Here is a 9,034-nt window from a genome sequence, read left to right as displayed (position 1 = left end):
CTTACTCTTTTCCAGCCGTTAGGTAGCATTCTGTGTCAACTCAGCATGCTCATTCCTTACAGAGCTGCTTTTGTGGTTTCCCCTCCTCAGGATTTCTCCACACACAAATACCACAGGTTTCTCCTAAGTATGTGGATATCTCTCGCTTGTTTGTGAGCGGCCCTGTTCTGGCTACATATATGACAGCACATCAGGGGAATGATGATAAATTTCTGGAGATGCACCAAGGAAGTAGAACAGTTCATCAGCCTCAGCATTTGACATCTTGAGAATTTCAGTGTTTGTGTTTCAAGGACCAAAACAGACACAATGTTGGGAATTCATAACTGGGTCTCTTGGTGTTTTCGTCACCCCCTCACTTTGTAAAGCAGATCAGAGATTTGATCGCGGCACCGAATAGGTTCAACCAACTCCTCCCCCATGCCACTTCTCCAGTTTAAATTATTCTGTTTCCTACAGTCTCAAAGCTACTCATGATTCCTCATGGCTGTACAGTGGTACCTCAGGTTAAGAACTTAATTCATTCTGAAGGTCCGTTCTTAACCTGAAACTGTTCTTAACCTGAGGTACCACTTTAGCTAATGGGGCCTCCCGCTGCTGCCGTGCCGCCGCCACACAATTTCTGTTCTCATCCTGAAGCAAAGTTCTTAACCCGAGGTACTATTTCTGGGTTAGTGGAGTCTGTAACCTGAAGTGTCTGTAACCCGAGATACCACTGTATTTACACACCAACCACCACCAGCCAAACAACCAATCAACCTTGCATGTTAAATGCATTCATTTAACTCTATGAAGCTTGGAAATAGAATTGTTACTGCATTTATTCCTCCCCCTTTCCCCCAAGGAGCTGAAGATGGCATGCATGCATGGCTGTCTTAAGCATATGCGGTGCTGGGGTGCAAAGATCCGCCTGGCGCCCCCCCCCCCCCCGGTTGCCCAGTCCCAGGTGCACAGGTGGGCGGAGCCAGCCAGCCACCTCAGCGTCTCACTGCTCAGTCGCAAAGCCGCCCGCAGACTCTCTTTAACACCATGTGGTGCAAATAATTCATAGCGTTGAAACATTTGAGATGGAAGGATTTGAAGAGTGCATACCTGAATACTTGGGCAGAGCCAGCTGAAATGAAGTTCTTTCTCTGAAAGGATCCAAAGGTTGGGGAATTATGTAAGAGACTTTACAAAGGGCTTAGCGAGATCTATTTTTGCATTGCGAACCTACCTTAGCCACACTTCATACAAGTCCTGAACATATCAGTTTTTGGGGGCTCTTGTGTTTGCTTACTGATAAAAAGGCTATGCAGTGCACTCCCTGTTGCAACATTTATGACTCAAAAGGGCTTCTCACAAAGGCTATCTGACTAAGCCCTTGTTTAGTGTGCATTGGAGGAAGGAGCAGGGAGTAGAAACATTCCTACACCTTTCGGTTTTTCTAGCTGGATTCTGCTCCTGTCGAAGGCAACCTCCTTGTTTTGCCACTCTACCGAGCTGATTTTCAAGTCAAAGTCCTTCTTAGAAAGAAGGTGTGCTTATCTTCTTCATTTATCGGCTTATATTAACACCTAGCTTTCCTCTGGTGGAGCTTGCTGTAACAAATACAAGTCTTCTCCCTCCTCCCACGTCTTTCCCTCACAACAACCCCATGAGGTTGGTTTGGTTGAGAGGTTTGGGATGGCTGGCCTGTGCAATGCATCCACTTCTAGTGGCACACAGGTATCAAGCTGAAACAGGTCACTTCGGAGGTACTTAGGGCCTACACCCAAAGTCAGGATTTACCAGAGGCATGTGGGTGAGAACAGGATGCTGGGCTAGATATGGGCTATTGGCTTGGTCCAGCAGGTTCATCATCATCATCATCATTTATTTATATCCTGCCCATCTGGCTGGGTTTCCCCAGCCACTCTGGGTGGCTTCCAACAAAATATTAAAATACAATAGTCTGCCAAACATTAAAAGCTTCCCTAAACAGGGCTGCCTTCAGATGTCTTCTAAAAGTCTGGTAGTTGTTGTTCTCTTTGACATCTGGTGGGAGGGCGTTCCACAGGGAGGGTGCCACTACCGAGAAGGCCCTCTGCCTGGTCCCCTGTAACTTGGCTTCTGACAGCGAGGGAACCACCAGAAGGCCCTCAGTGCTGGACCTCAGTGTCTGGGCAGAATGATGGGGGTGGAGATGCTCCTTCAGGTATACTGGACCGAGGCCTTTTAGGGCTTTAAAGGTCTGCACCAACACTTTGAATTGTGCCTGGAAACGTACTGGGAGCCAATGTAGGTCTTTCAAGACTGGTGTTATGTGGTCTTGGCGGCCGCTCCCAGTCACCAGTCTAGCTGCCGCATTCTGGATTAGTTGTAGTTTCCGGGTCACCTTCAAAGCTATCTTCTTATGAAGTGGCTCTTCCCAAAGTGGTTTGAAGTGAAGCTGGATGGTCCCAAAGCTTTGGATTTACTTTTTGAAAATACCAGGACAGCCATCATAGCTCCAATGCAGGCCGTTGAGCCTTATACTATGTAGGACAGCTGCCACTGCCATCTGTGTATGAAGATAGCTGTCAAAGGAGGAAAATAAAGGCTGAAAATTCAGAACTGTCTGCAGAGGGGAAGGAGAGAAGCCTACCTTTCCCCACAAGGACACTTAGAGGAACAGGGTCCCTGATCAGGGCTAGGCTTTGCTCCACCCCAGTGACTTTTAGGACTTCAGCCTCCCCATGTATGCTTTCAGAAAACCTACCATGTAGTTATTCAGTGGGAGAATCGGAAGCAAGACTTTGCTGAGAGATAAGAGGATCTGCCCATTTTGGTGTCTCATCCATCGTTCCATTTTGAAGTTCAGATCTTTGCATTCCCACACCAGCCTGCACTTATTATTTTAAACAAGTCCCTCATGAAAATTCATCAGCATTTTGTGCAAATCCCTCCTACTATATAACCTGTCCGTATGCAATTTTGCTGAAGGTGCAGAGCAATTTTCCCCTAACGTAATGCATCTCTGTTGGTTGTTTTTACTAAGTTATTTTAAATTGCTTTTAATATTCTGCTTTAATTGGTGTAACCCACGCTGGGACCTTAGGGCAAAAGGAGGGTATTAATTATAATAAAATAAATAAACACAAGAATACATACATAATTGCATTTTAATGTACACTTTATGCGAACATATGCATCTTTGTACACATGACTTGTCTGAAGGACTACATTGCAAATTTCAAGGGAATGTGAATCCCAAAGCATGGCTGACCAAACCGGTCATGCTCCCCTAAATCCACCTCTGGCGACATGCTAGAAGTTTATAAAATTATACAGTGGTACCTCGGGTTACAGACGCTTCAGGTTACAGACTCCACTAACCCAGAAATAGTACCTCGGGTTAAGAACTTTGCTTCAGGATAAGAACAGAAATTGTGCTCCAGCGGCACGGTGGCAGCAGGAGGCCCCATTAGCTAAAGTGGTGCTTCAGGTTAAGAACAGTTTCAGGTTAAGAACGGACCTCCAGAACAAATTATGTTCTTAACCCGGGGTACCACTGTACATGGCAGGAAGAAAGCAGACAGAGCAAAGCTTTTTTCCCTCCCTCTCTCATAATAACACTATAACTCGTGGAAATTCATTGAAGTGGAGTTTTGGAAGCTTTGAGACAGGTAAAAGAAACTACCTTTCCACACAGAGCATAGTTAAACTATGGAACTCTCTCCCACTGGAGCCAGGGATGGCCAGCAATTTGGATGGCTTTAAAAGAGGATGGGACCAAGACATGGACAAGGCTATTCTCTGCCTCCAGAGTCCAAGGCAGTAATGCTTCTGAATGGCAGCTGATGGAAAACACAGGAGGGAAGAGGGCTCTTGTGCTCAGGTCCTGCTCACGAGTTTCCCACAGGCATCTGGGTGTCCACTGCTCCAGCCGGCTCTTCTTACATTAACTGAGCTAGGGTGGCAGACTTCCCATATTGCAGATTTTGCAGGCTGTTCCAAGTATGAGATATTGTAGCAACGTTTTATCTGCCAAAGCCAGAGGTTTCTAGACGCACACTCCGTCCAGGCAGGTAAGAGGCATTATAACGACACAATCTATCCAGGCAGCATCAGCAGCGAGGACTGGTGGCCTGATGAGAGAGGCATGGTCTGTGGGCGAGATAAACAGACCTGAGTTTTCCCATCCCTGCTCTCAAAACTCAAAACAAATCTGCCCCAACGTGAACCTGTGCCAATTCTCAGTTCAGTACAAGCAAGTTAATAATGCAGATGCAAAATCAGTTCAAGTGATGTGAGAGGCCCTGGTTGTTTCGAGATCTCAAGGCAATGTTGGAACACGCTTTTCAATGAAAGGTTCTAGCTAGCATCACAGCTCTGTTCAGCAAGCAGGATAGCCCTGTTTAATTACTAGCGAAATTGCAGTTACCCAGTGAGATGATGATACCGATCTTTAATTAGTTATAGTTTTGATGGAAATCTCTACAGGTTTCAAATACTAGTGGTTTGCCTTTTCATGCTGCAAATGGATAGAGGATTCTTTCAGTGCCTCTCCAAACAAAAATAACTTTGGTTTGCATAAAGAAAGCATTGCTGTGTTATTTCTTGCCTCGCCACACACAGACACAAAAGCCTAGCTGATTCAAAAGGGAGGAATAGCTCCTTCATCTAAGGCCAACATCCTGCTTGACTTGAGAGAGTGACAAGAGACCAAAGTACATCTCAAATGTACCCTTCATATTTTAGGGCATGTTTTTGTCCGCTGGTTTAGTCTGGCATTTATTTGTATTGCCATCCTGTTTATGGGTGAAAACAGGCAAGGGCACAGGAGATCTGTGATCATATTTTCCATTTTCAGAAAAGGCAATTGCAGAGGAGTCAAATTCTGATTTGATCTGCAGTGTTGGGTGTTTTGTCCCCTGTGCTCTTTCCCCATCTAAATCACAGAGAAATGTATCCACATGTGTACACTCACAAATCTGCCACCAAAACTTCAGCAGAAAATAACCTGTGCTATTATTCTCCACCCTCCCCAAGAGCAAATTCTAGCAGCAAATTCAGGGAAGTGAGCTTGATCAAGGAACCAGCTGCAATTAAAATTGGAGTGCCTCCCTTCACACACCCCAAGTTGCTTCAAATTGAGAAATATAGGGAAATATTTTTGACTCCAAGGCAAAAGGGCCAGGTCTATCCCACTGCATCCATCAGACTACACTGTGTAACATACTAAATGTAGTGCTTAAATTTCCAAAAGTCTGCCTTGGAAGTCGCTGCCCATAAATGGCTACCATCTATATGGGCTATGTTCCAGCTCTGCTGTTGAAAACCAGTGCCTGAATACCAGTTACTACAAATTGCAGGTGGGCAGAATACTATTGTGTTCATGTCCTGCTTGAACAAGTATCTGGTTAACCACTGTGAGGACAGGATCCTGAACTTGATGGACTATTCACTTGATCCAGCAGGCTCTTCTTATGGTCTATAGACATTATACAGGTGTCCTGGCTATGCAGTTTTAGATGCTTGATTTCTGTAATTAATTAAAGCAAACCTAACCTCCTGCTCACCCACAGTTTACTTACCTATGTTGGTTTTTTGAATTTTTACTAATTTTGTGTGTTTTGAGGATTTGTTTCATTGGTTTTCTTGAGTGTTTCCTGGATTTTAGTTGCTCAATCTGCAATCTTAATATGTACATGTTGCGAATATGTGGCTTATAAATCTCTCAACATAATTTTAAAAATACTGTATGTCTGAAGTTACCTACAGGTACTGTACTTTCACATGCTCACAATTAAAGATGTAGACAAAGTATACAAAGCAGCACTTTCATGTTTATTCCATTCATGCATTATTCCATTCATCCCAATGCAATGTGAATGAAGCCAGGGAGTCTGGTGGACTGGTGATGGAAATGTTGCTGTCACGTGTCCTGCAAAGAGGCCATATCCCACCCTCACCACAGCCCTCCAAACACTATCAGTCCATGTCCACCCATCAATGAGAGGACTGCCTTCTTCCATAGCAAGCTCTTGGAGACTGCTGTGGATGGCCCGGCCTCCAGGCATTCAGTGGGTGGCTTAGCACAGTGACACAAGGGAAGTTTCTCCAAAGAGAAGTTCACTTTGCTCTGTCCTGGGCAAAGTCCAAGTTATCTGGCAGCTTCTCCTTTCTTACTTGGTTTTGAAAGCCACTTACCATAGTTGGTTTCTGTAGCACACGTGATTAATTTATTTTTATTTTTATGGGATTTCAAATAACAATATAGGTAAAGGAGCCCTGGGTGGTTAAGACCAGTCAAAGGCGACTATGGGGTTGCGGCACTCATCTCGCTTTCAGGCTAAGGGAGCCGGCGTTTGTCCAGCTTTCCGGGTCATGTGGCCAGCGTGACTAAGCCGCTTCTGGCACAACAAAACACAGTGACAGAAACCAGAGCACATGGAAATGCCATTTACCTTCCCGCCACAGTGGTACCTATTTATCTATTTGCACTGGCGTGCTTTTGAACTGCTAGGTCAGCAGGAGCTGGGACAGAGCAATGGGAGCTCACCCCACTGTGCGGATTCAAACTGCCCCAAAGGGCTTAGTGGTTTAGACCACAGTGCCATCCACATCCTACTGATGATATAACAATATGGCCCTATAAGGATACCAATCTTCAGCCCTTGTATATCAACGGGGAACGGGTGGAGAGGGTGGCGGAATTCAGGTTTTTGGGAGTAACTATCGATCAGGGCATGACTTGGAGCGCAAATACCACTGCTCTGGTGAAGAAGGCCCAGCAGAGAATTTATTTCCTCAGACTTTTGAAGAAGAACAATCTGAGTGAGAGACTGCTGGTGTCCTTCTACCGAGGCTCCATAGAGAGCATTCTTACATACTGTATTTGTGCTTGGTTCTCCAGTTGTACAGCTAGGGAGAGGAAGGTGCTCCAGAAGGTCATAACCACAGCCCAAAGGATTATTGGTCATCCTCTCCCATCTTTGGAAGAACTGTACGGTTCCCGTTGTCTTAGGAAAGCAAACAACATCCTGCAGGATTCATCTCACCCGGGACACAGTCTGTTTGCACTACTGCCTTCTGGCAGGAGATATAGAAACATCAAGTCAAGGACAAATAGACTGAAAAACAGTTTCTATCCAAGAGCTGTGGCCTTTTTGAATGCTGTAACTCGATAGTATGACCTGGGAGTTTGATGGGTGTTGGTGTGGGTGTGGCTGGAATGTGGTTTGTTTGGTTGTTGTTGTTGTTTTGCTTTTGTTGTTTTTAAGGGATGGCATCCAATTTCGTTGCACTTGTGCAATGTTGCACTTGTGTAATGACAATAAAGAATCTATTCTATTCTATTCTATATACACAAGATTGTGCATAGCAAAGAGCTGCCTGCTGGAAGGTGCAGAAAACCCTGCACAGTGGACCTCCCTGCATATCCATTGGCCCCGTAGGTCACAAGGCAAACCGGAACCATGGCGACAGAAAGAGGAAGAATAATCTTGGTTCCCTCAGCTGTGGAAGGAAAAGAAAGGCAGGCAATGAAAGAGGCAGACAGAAGCTGTGTTTATACTGAAATTAAAATACCTGCACCAAATGAAGGAAATAGTGATGCTGGCATACAAAGCCCTTCCTATAATTTTGAATCCACTTTAAATTCTTTAATTGCCATGCTTCAGCAGCCAGCAATTTTTTTGGAAACACGCAGAGTATTGATTCCTTTATTGTAAATAGAACATTACACTGTCTACTCAGAAGTAAGTCCCACTGCATTCAATTGACCTTACTCCCAGATAACTGGATAAAGTCTGTGCAGCCTTACACTACAAACCTAAGCATTTTTACTCCGTCCCACTGAGTTCAGTAGGATTTACACTCTGGTATGTTCCTGAATATTATCTCATCATCATCATCATTCTGCCTTCTTCCCTAGGAGGGACTTGAAACAGCTTACAGATAAAATGTTATTTCATTCCATTTACCTGTGTGGAAGGTAGGTGTGGTGGAGAAGTTGGAATTGGCTCAAGTTGACAGATGTCCATGTGTATATGGCATCTATGTCTGCAGCAAGATCAACACAGGAGAAGCTTCCTGATGTAGAATAGAACATCCCTATTTTCACTGGAGAAGTGTTGGAGGGTATGTGAGGCATTCATTTCTTGTCAAAGATAGCATACAATAAATATGAAAACAAAGCAAAGCAAAACAATCTACCACATATTCATTAAAGTAAAATGCAAATATGCTGCACCGATCACTATTTATGGATTTGCTAATTGCATTCATTTGTAGATTTTACAAAGCTATGTGCCTACCGATCTGACCTTTTTGAAAATGACTGGGGGGATAATTATGGCTGTAGTCCAATACACATTCACCTGGGAGCACATATATATGAAATTAATAGAACTACTAAATATGCCTGGAAATGAGGCCAACCCCACCTGCATGTTTTGAAATATACAGTATTTTTTTATGTGTCTAGCGGCATCAGGGAGTGGAAAGTGGCCTAGATTTTTCAAGCAATCATCTCTGATCCTGCAAAACCATCTTGTTCTGGGTGTTCTAAAGTTCATCAACCAACCTGCCCCCCCCCTTTTTGCTAGAAATTGAACATGTGTTTGTCCTGCACATGGGAAGGATCTGAAGATGGACGAGGAATGGCTGTTATGTCTGAAACGTTTATTGTGACCTTTACAAAAAACAGAATAGGAGGCAATGATTAAGTACTTAACGAAGGGAGTAGCAGATGTCTTGACTTCCTCGCCTGTGGGTTACATCACAACCACAGGGCTGGAATCAAATCTCCTTTTCCATTCCAGAAACTTCAAAAACAGCTTATGAAAACGGGGAGTGGCATGCATCTTAGCAGGAAACTTCTGCCTCAGGCCAGTGCTGTACTTCCTGATGTAACAACTACATTCTCATTCAGCCTTCTTTATATTTATTCCAGCATTTCAGCAAGGAGGCAGCCCCTGATGTGGAAGGAAAGAACTGGTCTGCTGCCTATAAACTATAAATCTCTCTTCCCCACCCCCAACTCGGAAGCGTGTGATGATCCACTAAACTTTAATAACAAACAATATGC

This window comes from Podarcis muralis, chromosome 5 (genome assembly GCF_964188315.1).
Source record: "Podarcis muralis chromosome 5, rPodMur119.hap1.1, whole genome shotgun sequence".
NCBI lineage: Eukaryota > Metazoa > Chordata > Lepidosauria > Squamata > Lacertidae > Podarcis > Podarcis muralis.
This window is presented reverse-complemented; position numbering follows the sequence as displayed.